Genomic DNA, 23,061 nt, shown 5'->3' with positions numbered 1-23,061 from the left:
TGGGTAATAGGGTGTTTAGAAAGAACAATTTTCAAGCAGTAAGACACCAACCTAACTTAACGCAGCCCTGAAGCTGACAAAGTATAACTAGGGTAACTGTAACAAACACAGTCCAGAAAATACCTTTTCTGTTATAAATTTACATTGATAAATATTTATATAAGAAGTTACTTGAAAATAAAACCCACTGATAAACCTTAAATCACATACTTAAGGAAATCACTTTTAATAAACTAAGAAGGAAAGTAAAACAATACTTAGCAAATACAGCAGATAAAATAATCCTGATTGTAACAAATTGGGGCTGTTCTGGAAAATGTGGGAGAAATATTTTATTTTTCAAAAAAAAAAAAAAAAAGAGGCCAAGCTCATTAGTCCATTACTAACAGGTAATAATGATCACATTAACACGTCAAGCAAAGCTCATACAATTTAGGTGATTTTATAAAAGAAGAATAATTTGTGTTTCTTCAAAAAACAAAAACACAGGTGTCAATTCCTACCTTCTAGTTGAACAGAAATTGTTGGTTTCTTTGGCTGATTGCTGTAGATTAAAATTTTAAGCACCATGAATTAAAGTACAGTAAGGGGGAACAAGCATGTAGTAAAATATCATAAAAGGCTTAGAAGCTTTGGTCTTTGAAAATTTTTTCTTACAGATAAAATCTCTAAACTAACGAGAGTAAGATTGCCATTTACGCTCCTGCCAGGTATTTTTCAAGCAAACAACATAGGTTGTTGTTATTTTTTGAGGAAATTTAAGCTCAAATGCATTCCAAAAATCAATTTTAAATGTATACCAAGATTGAAATCGGTATTATTCTGTTAGAAATGTACATACTCTTTTTTTTTTTTTTTTTTTTTTTTTTTGAGACAGAGTCTGGCTGTCTCCCAGACTGGAGTGCAGTGGCGCAAATCTCAGCTCACTGCAAGCTCCACCTCCCGGGTTCACACCATTCTCCTGCCTCAGCCTCCTGAGTAGCTGGGACTACAGGTGCCCGCCACCATGCCCGGATACTTTTTTGCATTTTTAGTAGAGACAGGGTTTCACCGTGTTAGCTAGGATGGGTCTTGATCTCCTGACCTCATCATCTGCCTGCCTCAGCCTCCCAAAGTGCTGGGATTACAGGCGTGAGTTACCGCACCCAGCCAAAGCAGAATAACTGGATATAAACATTTAGGGTACTATGGGAGTCTGATATCTTTTTAATTTCCTATAAATGCTAACAGGATACTTTTTAATGAATAATTCTTCTATCCAATTAGACTCAACTCCTATCTGTAAGAAATGGCATAACTTTTTCTTTTCTTTTTTTTTTTTTGAGACACAGATTTCTTCTTATTACCCAGGTTGGAGTGCAGTGGCATGATCTGGACTCACTGCAATCTCTGCCTCTCGGGATCAAGTGATTCTCCCGCCTCAGCCTCCCTAGTAGCTGAGATTGCAGGTGCACGCCACCACACCCAGCTAATTTTTTATTTTAGTAGAGATGGCGTTTCACTGTCTTGGCCAAACTGGTCTCGAACTCCTGACCTCAGGTGATCTGCCCACCTCTGGCCTCCCAAAGTGCTGGGATTACAGGCACGAACCACTGCATTCAACATTACATTTCTTTTAAACATTTAACTCACCAGAAGCTACTTAAATCCCATAAGAAAACACAATTAAGCTCAGCATATCTTAAACAATATCTAATTTTCCTTCCTTTTATTGAATTCTTATATATCCAGACCCTAATTAGTCAGCTGACCTCCATTTTCTCTCACTTTGATGCAGGGATTGCTTCTTCAGAAAAGCTTCCTCCTGGAAAGTGTTGAGGAAACCAAATGAATTCCAAGCTAGTTATCTTGTAAACTGGGCAGGTTAGATTACTATGTAGCTAGTAATTCTGAATACAACATCAGAATCCTATGAAAACATCCATTTCTAGGGCTTATTGGAAATTACCTTCAGGCTGTCTCTTAATAACTGCTTTTTACCTCAAATATACATATTAATTTGTGACTCTGGAAAAATTAACTGACTCTCCTGGGCTTCAATTTTCTCATCTATACTACCTACTTTTTACAAGGTTACATGCTAAATACTACATGCTAATGCCTCATGCAATGTGTGATAAATATCAGGCATCTAATAAACGGTTATTACTCAGTTGAATTATTATTTTTTTTTTTTTTGGAGACAAAGCCTTGCTGTGTCGTCCAGGCTAGAGTACAATGGTGCAATCTCAGCTCACTGCAACCTTTGCCTCCTGGATTCAAGCGACTGTCCTGCCTCAGCATCCCATGTAGCTGGGATTAGAGGTGCCCGCTACCGTGCCCAGCTAATTTTTGTATTTTTAGTAGAGTCAGGATTTCACCATCTTGGCCAGGCTGGTCTCGAACTCCTGACCTTGTGATCCACCCGCCTCGGCCTCCCAAAGGGTGGGGATTACAGGTGTGAGCCACCGTGCCATGCCTGGCCAAATTTTTTTTTTTTTTTTTTTTAAGAGGAACCCTGTCCCCTCTCCAGAGCTCCTCCTTGAAGCATTATTCTATTACTAGGCAATATACCATATTGCTGTGCTAAGATGCACTCTTCTAATCAGATTTTAACATCAATTCACAATAATAGTTATTCAAAATTAAGTACTATTTTAATATGATTTGGCTTTGTGTCCCCACCCAAATCTCATCTCAAACTGTAATCCCCATGTGCTGAGGGAGGGGCCTGTAATCGTGTGTCGAGGGAGGGAGGTGACTGGATCATAAGGGTGGTTTCTCCCATGCTGTTCTCATGATAGCGAGTGAGTTCTCGCAAGATCTGATAGTTAAAAAGTGGCAGTTTCCCCTGCGCTCTCTCTCCTTCCACCATGTAAGACATACCTTGTTTCCCCTTCACCTTCTGGAATGATTTTAATTTTCCTGAGATCTCCCCCACCATGTGGAGAGAGAACTGTGAGATAATTAATCCTCTTTCCTTTATTAATTACCCAGTCTCAGGTATTCTTTACAGCAGTGTAAAAACAGACTAATACAGAAAATTGTTACCAGGAGTAGGGCACTGCTATAAAGATCATGTGAAAGTGAAATAATTTTCGCTTCCTGAAAATGTGGAAGTCATGTTGGAACTGGGTAACAGACAGAGACTGGGACAGTTTGGAGGGCTCAGGAAAAGACAGGAAGAGGGAAAGTTTGGAACCTCCTAGAGACTTGTTGAATGGCTTTGACCAAAAGGCTGATAGTGATTTGGAAAATGGAGTCCAGGCTGAGGCGGTCTCAGATGGAGACAAATAATTTATTGAATATTAGAGCAAAGATCCCTCTTGCTATGCTTTAGCAAAGAGAATGGCGGCATTTTCCTCTCCCCTAGAGATCTGTAGAACTTTGAACTTCAGAGAGATGATTTAGGTTATCTGGCAGAATAAATTTCTAAGCAGCAAAGCATTCAAGAGGTAACATGGCTTTTTCTGAAAGCGTTCAGTCATATGTGTTCACAAAGAAACTGAAATTGGAACTTATGTTTAAAAGGGAAGCAGAGTATAAAGGTTTGGAAAATCTGTAGCCTGACCATATGGTAGAAAAGAAAAAGTCATTTTCTGGGGAGGAATTCAAGCCAGCTGCAGAAATGTGCGTAAGTAACAAGGAGCCAAATTTAATAGCCAAGACAATGGGGAAAATGTCTCTAGAGCCCGTCAGAGATCTTCATGGCAGCCCCTCCCATCATAGGCCCAGAGGCCTAAGGAGGAACAATGGTATCATCAGCTGGGCCTCTGCTGCTCTGTGCAGCCCCAGGAGAGCACCCTGCATTCCAGCTGCTCCAGCTCCAGCTGTGGCTAAAAGGGGCCAAGGTAAAGCTTAGGCCATTGCTTCAGAGGGTGCATGTCCCTAAGCACTGGCAGCTTCCATGTGGTGCTGGGCCTGTGGGTGCACAGAAGACAATAGCTGAGGTTTGGGAACCTCTGCCTAGATTTCAGAGCTTGTATGGAAACACTTGGATGGTCAAGCAGAAGTGTGCTGCAGGGGCAGAGCCCTCATGGAGAACCTCTGCTAGGACAGTGTGGAAAGGAAATGTGGGGTTGGAGCCTCCACAGGGAGTCCCCACTGGGGCACTGCCTAGTTGAGCTATGAGAAGAGGGCCACCATCCTCCAGACCGCAGAAAGGTAGGTCCACCAACAGCTTGCACTGGGTACCTGGAAACACTGCAGGCACTCAGTGCCAGCCCAGGAAAGCAGTCACAAGGGCTATACCCTGCAGAGTCACAAGGGCAGAATGCCCAAGGCCGTGGGAGCCTATCCCTTACATCAGTGTGCCCTGGAGGTGAAACACGGAGTCAAAGGGATTTTGGAGCTTTAAGATTTAATGACTGCCCAGCCGGGTTTCTGACTTGCATGGGGCCTATGGCCCCTTTGTTTTGGCCAATTTCTCCAAGTTGCAATGGGAACATTTTACCCAATGCCTGTACCCCCACTGTATCTTGGAAGTAACTAGCTTGTTTGTCATTTTATAAGATCATAGGTGGAAGGGACTTGTCTCAGATGAGACTTTGGACTTGGACTTTTGGGTTAATGTTAGAATGAGTTAAGACTTAGGGGGACTGTTGGGAAGGTATGATTGTGTTTTGAAATATGAGAAGGACAGGAGATTTGGGAGGGGCCTGGGGTGGAATGATATGGTTTGGCTTTGTATCCCAACCCAAATCTCATCTCAAATTGTAATTCCCATGTGTCGAGGGAGGGACCTGTAATCCCCACAGGTTGAGGGAGCAAGGGAGGTGACTGGATCATGGGAGTGGGTTCCCCCATGCTGTTCTCATGATAGTGAGTTCTCACATGATCTGATGGTTAAAAAGTGGTAGTTCCCCACCCCTCTCCTGCTGCCTCGTAAGACCATGCCTTGCTCCCCCTTTGCCTTCCACCATGATTCTAACTTTCCTGAGGCCTCCCTAACCATGCAGAACTGTGAGTCAGTTAGACCTCTTTCCTTTATACATTATCCAGTCTCAGGTATTTTTATAGCAGTGTGAAAACAGACTAATACATATTTTATATACTCATATATTACACACTTTTTAGCCAGAAAGAACTAACTATAGTGAATTTTCCACTATTTCTTTTCTTTTTTACAAAAATGACAATTTTGTTAATACTGAGCAATTTTTAAAATCATACTTTCCATTTTGTCCATGATATCCTAATAATATTGCAAACTGACCAAAAATAAGAACTACCTTCCTAGAGCTAAAATTTACATTCAATCATAAAAAGCCTTGGATTTACTTGGTATAAATCACAATAAGCCCTGGACTTACTTGGCATAATTAAGGTAAAATGTTCAATAATACTTAGCACTTTTCGGTCACCACTGGCAACAGGAAAGTCAAATTAAACATCATCCCTAAATTACTTATTTTTTATGTAATTATTTGCAATTTCTAAATTAACAATATATGCACACCAAAGAAATTTTAGTTAAGAAAAAAAAATCAATGAATTGGATCATCCTAGAACCACTGCTAGCATTTTCTTGACATTGTTTCCTTTCACAGCATTTTTAAAAATGAGGCTATAGTTGGTATATATACAGTTTTGCTATATTATTTATTTAATATTACTATTTTCACCGCATATTGTATACATTGTCTTTGAAGGCACAATGTCAGATACATTTCATGACAGTTATATTTTAATATTGTATTCATTAATTTATCATACGTCTCTCTCACTACAATGCAAGTTCCCTCAAAGCAGGGGCCATGATTCTCATTTATCACTGTATACTCAATGCTTAGCACATTGCCCGACATAAGAGTGAGCAGGCATTCAATACACAATTTTTGAATGAACTTATTTAGCAATTCTCTTGTTAGAGATAATTCTTCCTTAATGCAACAAATACATTTTTTCTCACCATACCTTATCTAAGTAATTTGTCTTTTATATTGAGCAAGATTTTCCAAAGAAGAAATAGTATATCCAGTGAAGACAGGGTAATCTTATGCAGAAGTAAAAACAAATAAGAATATACTTCATGCCCTTTAGGGTGGCTACTAAAAAAAGAAAGAAAATAACAAGTGTTAGTTAGCAAGGATGTGAATTAACTGGAATCCTTGTGCATTACTGGTGGAAATGTAAAACTATGCAGCTGCCATGGAAAATGGTATGATGATTCCTTAAAAAGAGAAAGATAGAATTACCATATGACAGAGCAATTCCACTTCTGGGTCTACAGTCAGAAGAAGTAAAGGCAGGCACTCAAACAGATATTTGTACACCCAGGTTCATGGCAGCACTAGTCACAAAAAGCCAAAGGGTAGAAGCAATCCAAGTGTCCATGAAGGGATGAATGGATTAACAAAATGTGTATACATTCAATGTAATAGTACTCAGCCTTAAAAATGAAATTCCACACATGCTATATAACATGAATAAACATTGAAGACATTATGTTAAGTGAAAAAGGACACAACAATATGAATACAAAATTCAGTGCTAATATGACTCTATTTACATGAGGTACCTGGAATAGTCAAATTCACAGAGAGAGAGAGAGAGAGAGAACAGTGGTTACCCAGGGGCTGGGGGAAGGAGAAAATGGCAAGTTATTGTTTAACGGGTATAGAGTTTGAGTTTGACATGATGATAAAGTTCTGTAAATAGATAGTGATAATGGTTGCACAACTCTATGAACATAATGTTAATGAACAAAATGCACTAAAAAATTGTTTCAAATGACAAGTTTTATGTATATTTTATTACAATGAAAAATAATTGAAAAGTAAATAAGAATAAAGATTCGCAGCTGGGGACAGTGGTTCAAGCCTATAATCCTAGCATTTTAGGGGGCCGAGGCAGGCAGGTTGCTTAAACTCAAGAGTTTGAGACCAGCCTGGGCAACATGGCAAAACCCCATCTCTACAAAAAAATTAACCATGTGTGGTGGCGCGTGCCTGTAATCCCAGCTACTTGGGGTGCCGAGGTGGGAGGATCGCTTGGGTCCAGGTAGAGGCTGCAGTGAGCCAAGATCACGCCACTGCACTCCAGCCTGGGTGACAAAGTGAGGGCCTGTCTCAAAAAAAAAATAATAAAAAAAAAGGTTCACAAGTAAAAATCCTTAGGAATCAGGAATCAGTATTTTTCAAATAAAATACTTCTCCTTTTAGACAAAAGGGACTGAGATACAGTCCTGCATCTATTTTACCATTATCAATATATTATATTCTTAATTTTTAAAATTCCATTTCTATTATTATATATAATTATTCAGTTGGAATGTAATTATGAACTACATATTCTCAATGTTCAGATCTTCTGCAACATGCCAAATTATACAACCACAAACTTACTACATGCTTAACCACAGTATCATCTGATAATTTAGATGCTAGTCTATTCAAATACAGAGAGTCTACTTTGTGGCCATATATGGATATGAGGATTTAAGAAAAAGGACTACTAAGGATTTCAAAATTGGTATTCCAGACTTATTAAATAGAAAACTGCCTCTTTAAAAATTTCTCATGAGTATTCTCTTTTTGAGTAAAACTTGCCTAGCACAGATATATCTGAATTTGTCTCTGAGACGTTGCCCAATATTTAAGTCATTAAAACATGCATGATACATGATACATTCTTAAAATTCACTTAAAACTTACAAATATTTAGGGTTCCCTAAGATTTTTATCAGATTTTATTTGTGTACAGTTATGCGTCTCCTAATGACAGACAGATGTTCTGAAAACCGCCTTTATTCAGTGATTTCATCATTGTGTGAACATTAGAGTGCACTTACACAAATCTATTAATAGATGCTATAGCCTACTGCTTATAGGCTACAAACCTATACAGCATGTTACTGTACTAAATTTAGGCAATTGTAACACAAGGGTATTTGTGTATCTAGGCATAGAAAAGATCATGTGTTGCACTACAAGTTATGACAGGTATGATGTCATTAGGAGATAGGAATTTTTTAGCCATAAAAGCATTACCAAATAGTAGAATAGAAAGACCTGATAAATTTGACACTGCCTCGATTTCTCTTGGGCTTGAGGTTAAAAGGCCTTTCCTATTTGAAAAGCTGCTTAGGTATTAAGTGAGTATCTTTATTTTAAGCACAAGACTTGATATTTTATTAGATGGTCTTCCATATGCTCAGATGACCAGGAATCATAATTCTGTCTCAGTAAATGTCACAACAGTCACATTACTTTAGGATATGACATTACAAATATGTAGTATGCCTTAAGGCTGCCAAGACAATATAATACAAAATATCTCAAGTTAATCAAAGACATGTCAGCCTTACAATATACAACTACTGGTGCAAATCTTCTCACTCCTTTGTGTGTGCCTCTGAAAGTCAAATTCTTTTATTTGGGAAGTCTTCGTTGACAAATGACAATTTGCCACTTGCCAATCACCCTCAATTTGTGTGGCTTTGACTACTAGTGTATACACTGTCTGATGATATAAACAAAGAAAAAGATTAAGCTTTAGTATGGGGTTAACATCCATCATGTAGGTATAATTATTAGCCTGACAAGAATTGCACTAATATTCTTCCTTTTAAGAAATTTAATGTAATAAAAGTAAAGTAAATATGAAACACGAAATCATTTATACCAAACCAGATTATGATGCCATGGTTTTTCTTTTCTTTTTTTTTTTTTTTTTTTTGAGACAAGGTTTCTCTCTGTTGCCCAGGCTGGAACACAGTGGTGTGATCATAGCTCATGTATCCTTGAAAACCCAGGCTCAAAGATCCTCCCACCTCAGCCTCTCAAGTAGCTAGGACTACAACGCACATTTCTGATTTCTGGTAGAGACAGTCTCACTATGCTGCCCAGGCTGGACTGGAACTTCTGGCCTCAAGGGGTCCTCTGGCTTTGGCCTCCCGTAGTGCTGGTATTACAAGTATGAGCCACCACACCCAGCCCAGTGCCATGGTTTTCAAGAGAATAAGTAAAAAAAAAAGGGCAGCAGAAGACACTGGGCATTTTTTTTTTTAAATAAAAATATACAATTTTATAAAGAAAAGATGGATTTACAAAGTGTTTCATGCTATAGAAATAATAGACTCATTCAAAGAAATTCCTTTTCATAGCATTTAATTTGAATATGTTATTCACTGAATTTGTCAAAAGTAGTGTTAAATTAAGCTCATATTTTTTTCTTAAAAATGTTTTAGCTTTATCTTGCCAGTTTTTAATTGAGAAAAAAATCAATTCTAATTATACCTAACCAAAGCCATGGTTTCTGAAAGCTTTAGTCTTTCTAACTTATATCCCATTAGGAAGCATTCAGCATTGTCCTAATACAAACTTTCCAACAGAACAGTTCATCCTCCTTACTCCTGGGAATAAGCAGCCGGTAGATCACTTCAATGGCAGATAAAAAGATGAAATAGCAAGTTACTTTGCCATGGCAACAACTTTAAAAATTCTAAACAGATCACTTTCTCCTATTTAAATATAAATGTGGTCTAAAGCAGCTGCTACAATGACTGACAAGGTCTCAATCAAAATCTATTACCGTGAGGGTTTCTAACTCAGAATGTGTAACATCTGCCACTGAATAGAAACAGAAACTTTAAATCTATTATTCCAAACTATGTTTCTGCTATAGATACGTAAATTGCAGCAATTCAGTCTAATCATAATAATGCATTTAATAAATGTGCACTTTGGTTTTATTCTAGATAATTAGGACAAAAAATACCAAAGATACATTTGCCATAGCACTTTAAATTTGGATTTGTAAAGCTGAACCTCATGAGAACTATTTAAATCCTCCAAAGTATTTGGCCAAAATTTACAGCCTGTAGAAATAGCCAGTAGAAAGGTGGTGATTTTTAGTTATTAGCCCCTATACTTCACCCTTAAAATAGGTTCTCACAGTTGTATAACCAGATAACAAAATTTATAAACTTTTCCAATTGATAATGATTTTAAATATATATAAAGATTTACTAAATGCCATCAGTTACATTTAAAAGAATACCATAGTATTTGGTACAAGGTATAAGGCAAACAATGCCTTAAGCTGTAAAAATTACCTCAGATTTAAATTGAACACATATTTAGAATTTATCCAACAGTTTAATGCCATCTTGATATCAACAAAATTTTATTAACTACACTAACTATGTGAGTCAAAAGCCCTGCCCTTCCCTTTAAGCAGTCTCATTTACTAGGCTTATCTACAGATTCAGAATTTCTATTGACATATATTACTATCTACATAGCTATATGTCATCATTTCAGCTTTCTCCCCTCAGCCTTTGGTCTTTCTAAGGAAGAGCTACCAAATAATTTTATCTCAATCAGAGAAAAGAAAGATTAAGGTGCCTTTTTTATGCAGCCAATTAGCATTTTGAGCACTATAAATTACAACAGTACTTCTTCCTTTGCCTACCACCAAAATCGGAAAAGCTTAAAAAGAAAAGAAAAGAAAAAGCTATAATTTTAAAACACTCATCTCTTTTCCACAGAAAATGACTTAGATCACATGGAAAGTAACATGATTTTAAAATACACATTATAAAACTTTTCTCTCTACCAAAGTCCTTGAGTACTTTGGAAGAGAATAAATTAAATGTAAGGTTCATATAGATACACAAGGTATGCCAACCGAACAGATCTTAAAAACTACAGATTACCAAATAATAACTTTCAGGAGCTCACCAGAATCCAGCCAGTTCTGTGGTTACAAAGGGAAGAATAAAATTCTGTACTCAAAAGGAGTCCCAAGAAGTTGACTTCCGTCAATTTGAATCTCTAGATAATCAAACTCCCTAGATAATCAATTTAAAAGATTCTAAAGAGACCAAAAGAGATCAGAAAGATCCTGAGTTTTGAATCTACTTAAGAAGAAAAGAATAACTTGAGAGTTTCAGACTTAAAGACATGCCAAAATGCGATGACTACTAAAGGAAAACATTGTTTAAACACCAGTGGGTCTTAATGTGTGGGTTTTCCACAACAAGCAATTCTCCAGTTCTCTGCAGTCACCAACTGAGTGCCCTACAATTTAACTCAATTCTGCTCAGAGTTAGTGCAGAACCCACAGCTTAAAGGTTCAGTCCCACAAGACTGCTCCCACTTCAGATGCCAATTCCAAGTAGGGGTCCTCAGGTTATCCACAAACTTCTGTCTGGCTTGGTTATAAATCAGAGGTTTCCATGACATCCTCCATTAGGTTTGATAATTTACTATGACAACTCACAAAACTCAGGAAAGCACTTTAGTTACATTTACCAGTTTATTATAATGAATGCAACTCAGAAAACAGCCAAATGGAAGAGATGTGTAAGGCAAGGTAGAGACCGTGCATAGAACTTCCATGGCCTCTCTGGACTCGCCACACTCTCAGCATTTCAGTGCAACCTAGAAGCTCTCCAAATCCCACAGTTTAATAATTTTTAGCATTCATCATGTACGTATAATTGATTATTAATTCAATCTCCAGTCCCTCTTCCCTTTCCAGAAGACAGCAGTGGGGCTGAATTTCCAAGGTTCTAGTTATAGTGTGGACTTTCTGGTGACCAGCCCCCATTCTGAAGCTATGCAGGAGCCCAAGTGTCACACCATTAGAACAAAAGACTCTACTATCACCCCCCAAATTTAAAGGGATTTAGGAGTTCTGAGACAGGAACCAGGGTCAATGACCAAATATTAAAATAGAATATAGGACAGTACTCCTACAACTCAGGAAATTATAAGGGCTTTCATGTTCTCTGTGTCAGGAACTGGGGGTAGAATCAAAAATATATTTCTTAATGTGTCACAACTATAGACTTAAACTCTTAAATTGCTCTGCAAATGCTAAATTGTCACAAGACTCCTCTGGATAAGGGAGAGCTAGATGATTGATTTCTAAAACCTTAAGACTTATGAATTCTACATATCCTATTTTATCCCATTAAATGGAAAACTGAGTTCAAGGAGAACCAGTGTGGTTTTCAAATCAATTTCACTAAAATATAAATTGCCTACAATAAAATATACTCATTTCAAAAGTACATTATAACGTTTTGGAAAAAAATTAAGATAGAAGATATTTCCTTCATCCCAAAAGCTCCTCAGCTCCCTTTGGGTCAACTTCCCACTCTTAGCCCAAGGCAACCAACAATGTACTGGCATTGTAGTCTAGTTCTGCCTTTTCTAGAATTTCATATTTATCCCTTACTAATAATAATTCTGTGAGGTAATTTGAGGCCCAACAAAGGTAAGCAACTTGCACAACTTCACAGGACTCCAAGATTAGAATTTAGGGTTTGATATCCGATCTGTCTAATGCCAAGTCCTACTATTAGGTGATACTACAAGATTTGGATCTTGTTCATTTTTGCATCCCTAGCATTTTTCGTTTTTGCACACTTGACTGTTGAATAAAATGAATTTAAGGAAACTGATCTAAACTTGATCAAAAAAAAAGATTCATTTTGAATGATAAATCCATAGGTCTTGGTAATTAGATTTTAAAAAAAAAATGAAGACCATAAATTTACACAAATTTAAAAAATTTTTAAGAACAAAGAAAGATCCTTAGATTTTATCTGCCTAGTCTCAAAGTGTCTCCCAAGAAATTTATTAACTGCAAAGGGAAAGACAGCTTTACAATGGAGAAACCCAGCAGAAACCCTCTTAACAAGTGATCAAGGTCGGTATCACCAGTAAAGAAGACATACATCATGAACCAATCCCATAATAAAAGACATATTGTTTCTGTGATATTGTTGTCAAATATGCGTAACTCTGTCCCAATCATGAGAGTACATTGTACAAACTCAAAGTGTAGTCATAAAAGACAAAAAGTCTGCAGAACTATCACAGACTGCAGAATAAAGACAACTAAATCTAATGCACAATCCTGGATTATAAGCTGATCAGAAAAAAAGCATTAGAGGAAAAACACGTGGAATTCAAATAAGGCCTGCAGTTAACAATATGTATGTCAACCTGCTAGTTTTAATAACTGTCCCATGGTTATGCAAAATGTTAACATTAGATGAAACTGTGTAAGGAACACAGTAGTCCCAGCACCCCATCCCCAAGGGATGTGCCCCAAGACCCCCAGTGGATGCCTGAAACTGCAAAAAATATTGAACACTTTGTAGGTACTAAGTTTTATCCTATACATACCTATGATTAAGTTTAATTTACAAATTAGGCACAATAAGAGATTAACAGCAACAATAATAAAACCGCCAGGTGTGGTGGTTCATAGCTGTAATCCCAACTACTTGGGGGGGCTGAGGCAGGAGGATGGCTTGAGCCCTGGAGTTCAAGGCTACAGCGAGCTATGATTACATCACTGCACTCCAGCCTAGGCAACAGAATGAGACCTCCATCTCTTAAAAAAATAGTAATTATTAAATAGATTATAATAACATTGTAATACAAGTCATGTGAATGCTCTCTCTCTCCCCCTCTCAAAGTATTTTATTATACTGTACTCATCAATTTTCAGACCAAGGTTGTCCTTGGCTAACTGAAACTAGAGAAAGTGAAACCTAGGATGAAGGGGGTATAATGTAAACGCAAAAAGTTTTTTAAAAGGGGTCCTTAAAAATTTTTCTGAAACACTAACAACTCATAACCTTGCAATTGCAATAATGAATGCACTTAAACCAATCTTATGATGAAACTCTATGGTTAATTGTTGTAAAATTTAAATCATGCCAACATTTACTGAACATCTTCTCTATGTAAATCAGTATAGAATGTGGTGACATAGTGATTCATTTAATAAACAAACTATGACAAATACAAAAAGTTGAAGGTTAAGCTCTTGAAAGAGCTAGTTCAAAACACAAAGCCAGTAATTCTGAAAGTGATAGTTTTCATATCTTCTGAGATCAGAGTCTTTTGCATTTTTTTCTTTCAAGAATGAAGACCTCAACCTCCGTCAGAATATTAACAAGCATTAACATTATAACCTCTTGTTGCACAAAATTCCTACAAATTCTTGACCAAAAACATGAACAAAATAAAATTTTCAAGTCCTAACCAAACATGCAGTATATATGATAGATATACATTACAATGGACTCTGTTTTGTTCAGAACAAAACTTTCTGCTGTGAAATGCTCATTTCCCTACTCTAAGATTGGAATTGTAAAGACGCTATCATTTTTATTCAAATTCCACATCCGTTAGATATAAGACTAGACATCTAACCATCCGACTGAGTTCATAATAAAACCCCACCCTAGGTCCAATTTATATATTGGTTAGGGTTTTTTGGCTTAAAACAAATTTAAGAAATTAAAAATAAGAGTAAGAGGGAGGTGGTCCGTTTTATTGTAAAGACTAGAAGGATGCTGGCTGGGGTAGCTCAGAGAACTGAAGAAAGAAGTAAACCACCAAGGTTTTTTGTTTGTTTGTTTGTTTTTATGTAATGGCCGGAATCAGAGGAGTTCTATAGGCCTTAACAGCAAAAATTTATAGACCTTCCCTCTTGGATGACACTATTTCCATGTCTAGCCAATTTAATTTCTTTGAGCAGAAACTTTACCTGAATTTTCCATCATTGTATCTCTAGCAACCAAACATATAACAGGCCTTCAATAAATACTTGCTGACTGAATGAGCTAATAAAATTAGTCAATAAAGTAATTCCTAAGTAAGAAAATCAAATTGGTCTAACTTATTTCAGGTATCTATCCCTAGATAATCAACTGATCTGGCATCAGTAGAAGACATTTTGGGGTCTTTTCCGTAAAAGAGAAACTTGTCAATCGTGCTAACTGGCATCTATTACATATACAAATATTAAAATATTTGACCTGTAAGTTATTCTGTCATATCAAATAAAGGAGTTTTCATGTACATTTTAAGTCCTCTAGATTTGCATTTCTGTACCACCCTTATTTCTGTAAATTTTTTCTCATAAATATACAAAGGCCATGTGTGAACCAAAATAATTTTAAATGTGGACATTCACTCATGCCATCATCGGAAAAATTAAATAAAAATTACAGGCCAGTCACAGTGGCTCATGCTTGTAATCCCAGCACTTTGGGAGGCCAAGGAGGGCGGATCACTTGAGGTCACGTGTTCGAGACCAGCCTGGCCAACATGGTGAAACCCCGTCTCAAAACAAAAATTAGCCAGGCATGGTGGTAAATGCCTGTAATCCCAGCAACTCAGGAGCCTGAGGCACAATTGCTTGAACCTGGGAGGCAGAGGTTGTAGTGATCTGAGATCATGCCACTGCACTCCAGCCTGGGCAACTGAGCAAGACTCCGTCTCCAAAAAAAAAAATTATAAATTAAAATTATGCTTAAAATCTTTTAATTTATATTTCATTAAGCAGATTTTGATTCAGTTTTTTAATTCACAACTGACCTATACATCTTGTAGATTCTTCCCAGCACTGATAGCTTACAGAGGAAACTATTTTAATCATGTTTATTTGCATTAACACATTTTTACTTGTAAAATGTGCACTGTTAGGATGAATAACCAAAACAAAAAATACAATCATTCTGTTATAAAATGTTAAAGTTGTCTCTTTAACTAAATACTCATTTTTTTTCTTTGAGACGGAGTTTCACTCTTGTCGCCCAGGCTGGAGTGCAATGGCACGATCTTGGCTCACACTGCAATCTCCACTTCCCAGGTTCAAGCGATTCTCCTGCCTCAGCCTCCCAAGTAGCTGGGATTACAGGCATGTGCCACCATGCCTGGCTAATTTTGTATATTTAGTAGAGACAAAGTTTCTCCATGTTGGTCAGGCTGGTCTTGAACTCCCGACCTCAGGTGACCACCCGCCTCAACCTCCCAAAGTGCTGGGATTACAGGCGTGAGCCACCGCACCCGGCCCCAACTAAATAATTTTAATTAAAAATATTTTATACAACTCAGTCATGTCAGTAAACAAGTTACAGCTAAAAGTAAAAAGCCAACTCCAAATTGTTTTGATAAATTTGTAAAATTAACTCTTCTATTTCATATGATCATAATTCTAAATTTCAGTAACATCTATACAAGTAACTATGTGTTTATGTGTTTTAACGTGTAACATTATAAAAGTCTAGCTCTTAGAAAACCATTAGATCATTCCAACCTTCAGGCTGAAAGGAATTGCATGAAATTAGCTGAGAAGGAATGACTCACGCTGCAATTCCACACGGGCGCATGCACAAAGACACACACGCACACACTTGTTTATAAAGCTACTTCCGTAAGTCAGAAGTGGAGAAAAAGGCTCAATAAACAAGTTAAAAGTGTGTGCTTCAGAAAGAAAAGGCATAGAAAGAAAATGTATCCTAAAATCCAAATTGAGGTTTCAGAAGAACCCTAACCTGGGACTTGTAACAGTTTAGAACTAAGAAGTAAAATTTTAAACCTGAAAGGCAATTTTAAACCTGAAAGATTAATGTAACTTTAAGAACAGGCTTTTAAGTGAAAACCTCTGTAGGTAAAGTATTAAGATAAAGTATTAAGTATACTTAGTACATACTTTGACATGCATATATGTCAAGAAATCATATGCTTGTAGCAACCTTACATGGAATTGGTACAAAGAATAACTTGATGAAAAATTTTTATTCAATTTGTTCAGCAAAGAAAAAAAAATCCATTTTCTACACTACTCAGCTGAATGGTACTAATGATTCATCTTATGTCTCCACACAAATAAGAGAGAATAAAATTAGTTTACAACATTCATTTTTAACAGAGTTAAATTCCCCAAAAGATGATTTCTTGGCATCTTAAATCTAGCAGCATGAAGCTTTTTTTTTTTTTTAAAACAAATGATTAAAGTAAAGACGTTTAAACAGTCTACAATAACAGAGAAAGTTAGAGGAACTACTCATAAGGACCAGAGGCTGGGTGTGCTGGCTCAAGCCTGTAATCCACTACTTAAGAAGGCGGAGGTAGGAGGAATGCTTGAGGCCAGGAGTCCCGAGACCAGCCTGGGCAATATAGTGAGACCTCATTTCTACAAAAAATTTAAAAAAAAAAAAAAAAAAAAACAGCTGGGCCTGGTGGCATATACCTGTAGTCCCAGCTACTCAGGAGGCTGAGGAGGGAGGATCACTTGAGCCTGGAGGGTTCAACTGTGCCACTGCACTCTAGCCTGGGTGACAGAGATCTAGCTCAAAAAAAAAAAAAGGACTGGAGAAACAAGTAATCCAAAGATGACCTAAGCCAAAACCACACAAAACTCATTACCTTTTTGCCAAGACTTCAAAAACTCTGTTACCAAATACATATATTATGTATGCTTTGGATATCATGCAAAGCCTACATCTAAATAAATCCCACATCAAAAGAAATATAGTGCAAATCAGCAAAACAAATAATCATCAGAATGTACAGACAACCCACAGAATGGGAGAAAATAATAGCAAACTATGCATCTGACAAAGTACTAGTATCCACAATCTCCAAGGAACTCAAACAAATCAGTAAGAAAAAAAACAAATAATCCCATCAATAAGTGGGCAAATGACATTTTTCAAAAGAAGATATACAAATGGCCAAAAAACATATGAAACAGTGCTCAACATCACTAACCATCAGGGAAATACACATTAACACCACAATGAGATATCACCTTATTCCTGAAATAATGGCCATTAAGAAGTCACAAAACAATACATGTTGGCATGGATGTGGTGAAAACGGAAACTTACACACTGCTGGTGGGGATGTTAATTAGTGCAGCCTCTATGGAAAACAGTATGGAGATTCCTTAAAGAACTAAAAGTAGGTCTACCATTCAATCCAGCAATCCCACTACTGGATATCTACCTAAAGGAAAAGAAGTCGTTACATGAAAAAGGCGCATGCACATAAATATTTGTTGAAGCACAATTCACAACTGCAAAGGTATGGAACCAACCTAAGTGCCCAATGACCAATGAGTGGATAAACAAAATGTGGTATATATACACCACGGAATACTACTCAGCCATAAAATGGAACAGAATAATGCAGCAAGTTGTCGTCTGCAGCAACTTGGATAGAACTGGAAGCCATTATTCTAAGTGAAGTAACTCAGGAATGGAAAACCAAATACCCTATGTTCTCACTTATAAGTAGGAACTACACTATGAGTATGCAAAACCAATCAGGGTGATGTAATGGACTTTGGAGACTCAGTAGGGGGAGAAGGAGAGGGGAGTGCGGAATAAAAGACTACATATTGGGTACAATGTACACTACTTTGGTGAGAGGTAAACTAAAATCTCAGAATTCACCACGATATAATTCATCCACATAATCAAAAATCACCTGCACCCCAAAAGCTCTTGAAATTTTTAAAAATAAGAAATATAGTACAAATGGTTACATAATAAAGAGCTAGTTAATACGCCACGTTTAAAAACTAAAGATCCTAATACTCCTTCAAAGACTAAATAAGCTGGGCACAGTGGCTCAGGCCTGTAATCCCAGCACTTTGGGAGGCCAAGGTGGGCGGATCACCTGAGGTCAGGAGTTTGAGACCAGCCTGACCAACATGGAAAAACTCGATCTCTACTAAAAATGCAAAATTGGCCAGGCATGGTGGCGCATGCCTGTAATCCCAGCTACTCGGGAGGATGAGGAGGGAGAATCGCTTAAACCTGGGAGGCAGAGATTGTGGTGAGCTGAGATCACACCATTGCACTCCAGCCTGGGCAACAAGAGCGAAATTCCGTCTCAAAAAAAAAGAAATGCACTCTATTAAACTAAAGTTTAGTAAGAGAGATTTGTATCACGGGTCAAAATGTTAAAAACAAGTAGCTGCAACAGTATTCTTAACAAAATAATTAACAAAAAGCATTATTAAAAAAGTGATAAATTGGGCATGATAGTGTGTGCCCGTAATCTACCAGCTACTCAAGAGGCTTCAGTGGTAGGATCATTTGAGCCCAAGCGTTCAAGATCAACCTGGGCAAAATAGTAAGACCTCTACCTCAAACAAAAACAAAACAAAACAAAAAAAAGCAACCAAAACAGGATGATGATTACAAATTGTATCTACTAACAAACTGTATTCAACAAGTTCATATTAAAGATTTATCTCCCATCAGGTTTCTAATCCAACTAAGAAATAATATCATATGAATGCTTTACAAGTTTCAGAAAGTAACAAAGTAAAACTTAGAACATTCCATAAAATTAGAGACTCCCATTTAAGAGCAAAGCCCCTTAACCCTAACTGTTATAAATATTGTTCAGAATTCTGGTGGCTATCACTGGAGTAGGAAAAGTACCAAAGAGGAGATAGGAGGAAAGGCAGAAACACAGAAGAGAGGAAAGAGAAGCATATTGTAGTATTTACGGGGGTATATCAAATAGGAGTCCAATTAAGAAAACAGAAACCTCTCCATATATTTCAGAGAAGACATAGCTACTAACACAGGAAATTTTCCAGCACACATTTGGACCACGGAAGGAGGAGCTCTCTGATAACAGCTAAAGTCACAAAGGACAAGAAGCCACTATGAGAGAAACAGCCTTTACCAGAGATGGCAACCAAAAAATACCCTGGCTTCTCCCTTCTACCTGTCCTCCAATCTTCCACTAGTATCTGTCAATGGCCAAACTCATGCTGAAGCCTATGGCTCAGTCCTTAAAACAGAAAAAGAGGAAATGAAAATTGAGAATTAGAAAACCAAACAGGCAAATGATAACACAAAGTATGTTCCCAAAATCTCTTCTGGTATTAGTAGATACTACAAAGACCTTAGATCCTATTGCTTATTCATATCATTCCTCGTATAAACTATTTTTCTGATAGGGTAGAAATACTCCCGTATTTCTAACTTTAATGTTATTTTTAAAAAATCCATTATGATATCTAAAAATGTGAGGACTATATCTAAGTAGCTAAAGCCCTTCATGATTCCAAGGGTCATTTATCCTAGTGGTTAGATCTTAATCACTGGCTAGAGATTTTAATCACCTAAAAAAATACCAGCCTCCCACCTCTACCCCAAGATCAATTAAATCAGAACCTCCAAAAGTGGGCCACACGCTGGCAGTTTTCTTAAAACTCCCCAGAGTGATTCTAATATGCAGCCAGGGTTGAGAACAACTGGTTTATCCAAAATACTGCTGGAATTAAAAGGATTAAAAACTAAAATTTGCTCAATAACACCCTAAGGTCTCAGCCAGAAGAGGGCAGCAACCAACTACTCTGGAAGGTCACGAAAGAAAAAATAAGGGGCCCTAGTACCTTAGTCCCTTAGGAGCTGTGCAGAGCGGGGAAAAGCCCACCAAGATTCAAGTATTCTGGGATAAATGCCATGCCTCAAGTGGGAACTAATGAATGAACAGTAAAGAACCAAGCAGAGATAAGCCCCCAGACAGGGTAAGCTGAAGGAACAAGAGAGCAGTAGATGGTCAGAAAAGTACCAGGCATAAAATGCCACTCAATTGTGCTCATTTTCCAGTTATCCTGATTTACTTAGCTAATTACTTTGTCTTGCTGTATTACTGAAAGATGCATAAAATCCTTTTTGAAACAGGGCTAAAATTAAGGGGATCAATTAAAGTATGACCCAGACACACCTAATCTTGGCTAACAGATCATTTAGTCATTTACACACATCATCAGTAATACTACAAATGTATAATGTTTAAAGAAGATCTAGTATGAGTAAATGAGTGCAAATCTACCATGACTACTAGAAACATAGCTCTAAGAACATGGGACATCATCAGTCTTCACATATGAAGACAGTATATCTACTATTACTAATATTATTGCTGCTAACCACAAAACAATAAAAACAAATAAACTGAACTCTGTAACCTTTAAGAACTCAGACTGGTACTGAATCACCTGTCACTTATTCATGATAAATAAATATACGTGTGTGTAGAAAGAAAACAATTACTAAAGAATATGCTTAAAAATATTTAGCTTTAAGATTTAATAAACATAATTTTTCTGTACCTTCTGACATAAAAATATGAAAAAAATATTCAAACTTTCTCAGGACTTTTTGTTTTAAGCTACTAATAGAGAATTAGCCCCCTGCTTTTAGTTTATCCAAAAATAAATACAGCAATACCACCTCTTTCTATACTACCACCTTTTTCTAGGGGTTGAGGACTGGAGAAGAATTACTACCTTGGAAGAGAAGAAATCAATGATCAATTGAAGAAATCAATTATTTTCACTTATGGAACTTACTGACTTTAGGCAATGGATATATGACTTCATATCTTTTAGAGGATGCTTGGGAAAAATATAAAATTATGTTCCAATTCAAAAACTTATCTGCAACTATCTATAATCTATATTTACTTTGAAAAAAAATCTCTTATTGTACAGTCTGTCTCTTCAGTGATCATTAGGAATCTCATAGCTGTAGTTTTTTTTGTTTTTTGTAATTCACCTGTAAATCGCAGCTGTCTAGCTGAACACAGCATCCAGACAAGCCAAGTATCTTACCCAATCATCTGTGTCCAAACTTCATATTTTATAATTATCTGTGTTATCTCAATTTGTATTACCTTAAAACTACTTCAAGGGGGAGCCTCAATTCTACAATGATCCTCTAAAATGTGCAATGTTAGATGAATGTTTTGGTAATTCCACAACAAAATTCCATATATACCCTTGAGGGTAAGGATCATGCTTAATTCATCTTTGTGTTTCTCAATATTTAGCAAAATGCCACTATTGGTAATGCATATGGTCCCAACAAGATCTTTTTCCTTCTTAATTTTTTCACAATATGTATCTTACATACATTGTAATACATAAAACTAGATGTACAGAACATTTGACAGCATTACTTATAATACTTAAAATATGAAAATAACCCAGATGTCCATTGGTGCTAAGTGGGTGAATAGTTACATACATATAATGAAATATTAATCACAAAAAAATAAAAACTCATATATACTATAACTTGGATGAATCTTGAAACCATTATGTTAAATGAAGGAAGCCACACAGAAAAGGTCACATATTGTATGATTCCTTTTATATGATACATTCAGGACAGGCACATCCATATAGAGAAAAAGCAGATTAAAAGTTATGATCTTTCATAGGTAGGGATAGGGGGTTGATTAGGGGTAAGGGGAGGTTAGGGAATGATTACCTAATGGGGTATAGGGTGTTTCTGGAGTGTGATGAAAAAATTTTGAAACTAGAAAGAGCTATTGGTTGCACATTATGAATACACTGAAAAGTACATTTGACAATGATTATTTGACTGTGATGTGATTTTTCACCTCAATTAAAAAAACATATTTGAAGAAAAATATGTACAATTTAAAGACTTAGAAAATGAGTACTTAAATAACACACCATCATGATGATAGGAAATAAAACTCTTCTACCACCCTCAGAAATCTCTCAAGTGTTCCTTCTTGATGCTCCCTTCCAGAGATAAAAACTGTCCTTCCAGTAATCATTTCTTAGCTTTTCTTGTTTTATCGAATAAACAATATATTCTTATTCAAACCATATTCTTTAAATAATATAGTAAAATTTCATCATAGTGTATGTTTTCCCTTGCTTTCTTGTACTCACCACTGTATTTGTAATATTCATTACATCTGTAGTTCATTTTATTGCTTGTACAGTTCAAGGATTTTTTTTTTTTAATGGGCAGAGTCTTACTCTGTTCACCTAGGCTGGGGTGCAGTGGCATGGTCATAGCTCACTGTAACCTCAATCTCCAAGGAGATTTTTTATTATTATTATTATTATTAATAGAATCTGTGCCTGTCTTTTCATGGCCTGACAGCTCATTTCTTTTTATGGCTAGATAATATTGCATTGTATGGAGGTACCACAGTTTGTTTATCCATTAACCTACTGAAGGACATGTTGCTTGCTTCCAAGTTTGGGCAATTACAAACAAAGTTGCTACAAACATGTATGGGCATTCTGAAGGTTATTATTTTGCATTCCCACCAGCAATGAATGAGAATTCCCATTACTCCACATATGCACCAGCATGTGGTATTGTCAGTGTTTGGAATTTTCATCATTCTAATAGGTATATAGTATCTCACTGTGGTTTAAATTTGCATGTTCTCTAATGATGTGGGGTAAACATCTTTTGAAATGCTTGTTTGCCATCTGTATATCTTCTTCAAGGAGGTTCAG

The 23,061-nt window shown here is 36.7% G+C and overlaps 3 protein-coding genes across 5 annotated transcripts in view; 1 reads left to right on the top strand and 2 right to left on the bottom strand.

The window, feature by feature from the left end:
• Positions 1 to 23,061, bottom strand: part of LMO4 (LIM domain only 4) — a 523,833-nt gene that overhangs the window by 366,893 nt on the left and 133,879 nt on the right. The gene's annotated exons all lie outside the window — the stretch shown is intronic.
• The window catches only part of SELENOF (selenoprotein F), a 270,936-nt gene that overhangs the window by 150,011 nt on the left and 97,864 nt on the right, over positions 1 to 23,061 (top strand). The window lies entirely within an intron of this gene.
• Positions 1 to 23,061, bottom strand: part of HS2ST1 (heparan sulfate 2-O-sulfotransferase 1) — a 198,323-nt gene that overhangs the window by 128,162 nt on the left and 47,100 nt on the right. The window lies entirely within an intron of this gene.

Source organism: Macaca thibetana, chromosome 1, assembly GCF_024542745.1.
Source record: "Macaca thibetana thibetana isolate TM-01 chromosome 1, ASM2454274v1, whole genome shotgun sequence".
Classification (NCBI taxonomy): Eukaryota; Metazoa; Chordata; class Mammalia; order Primates; family Cercopithecidae; genus Macaca; species Macaca thibetana.
The sequence above is the reverse complement of the archived record's forward strand: the minus strand, read 5'-3'. Positions and strand labels throughout refer to the sequence as shown.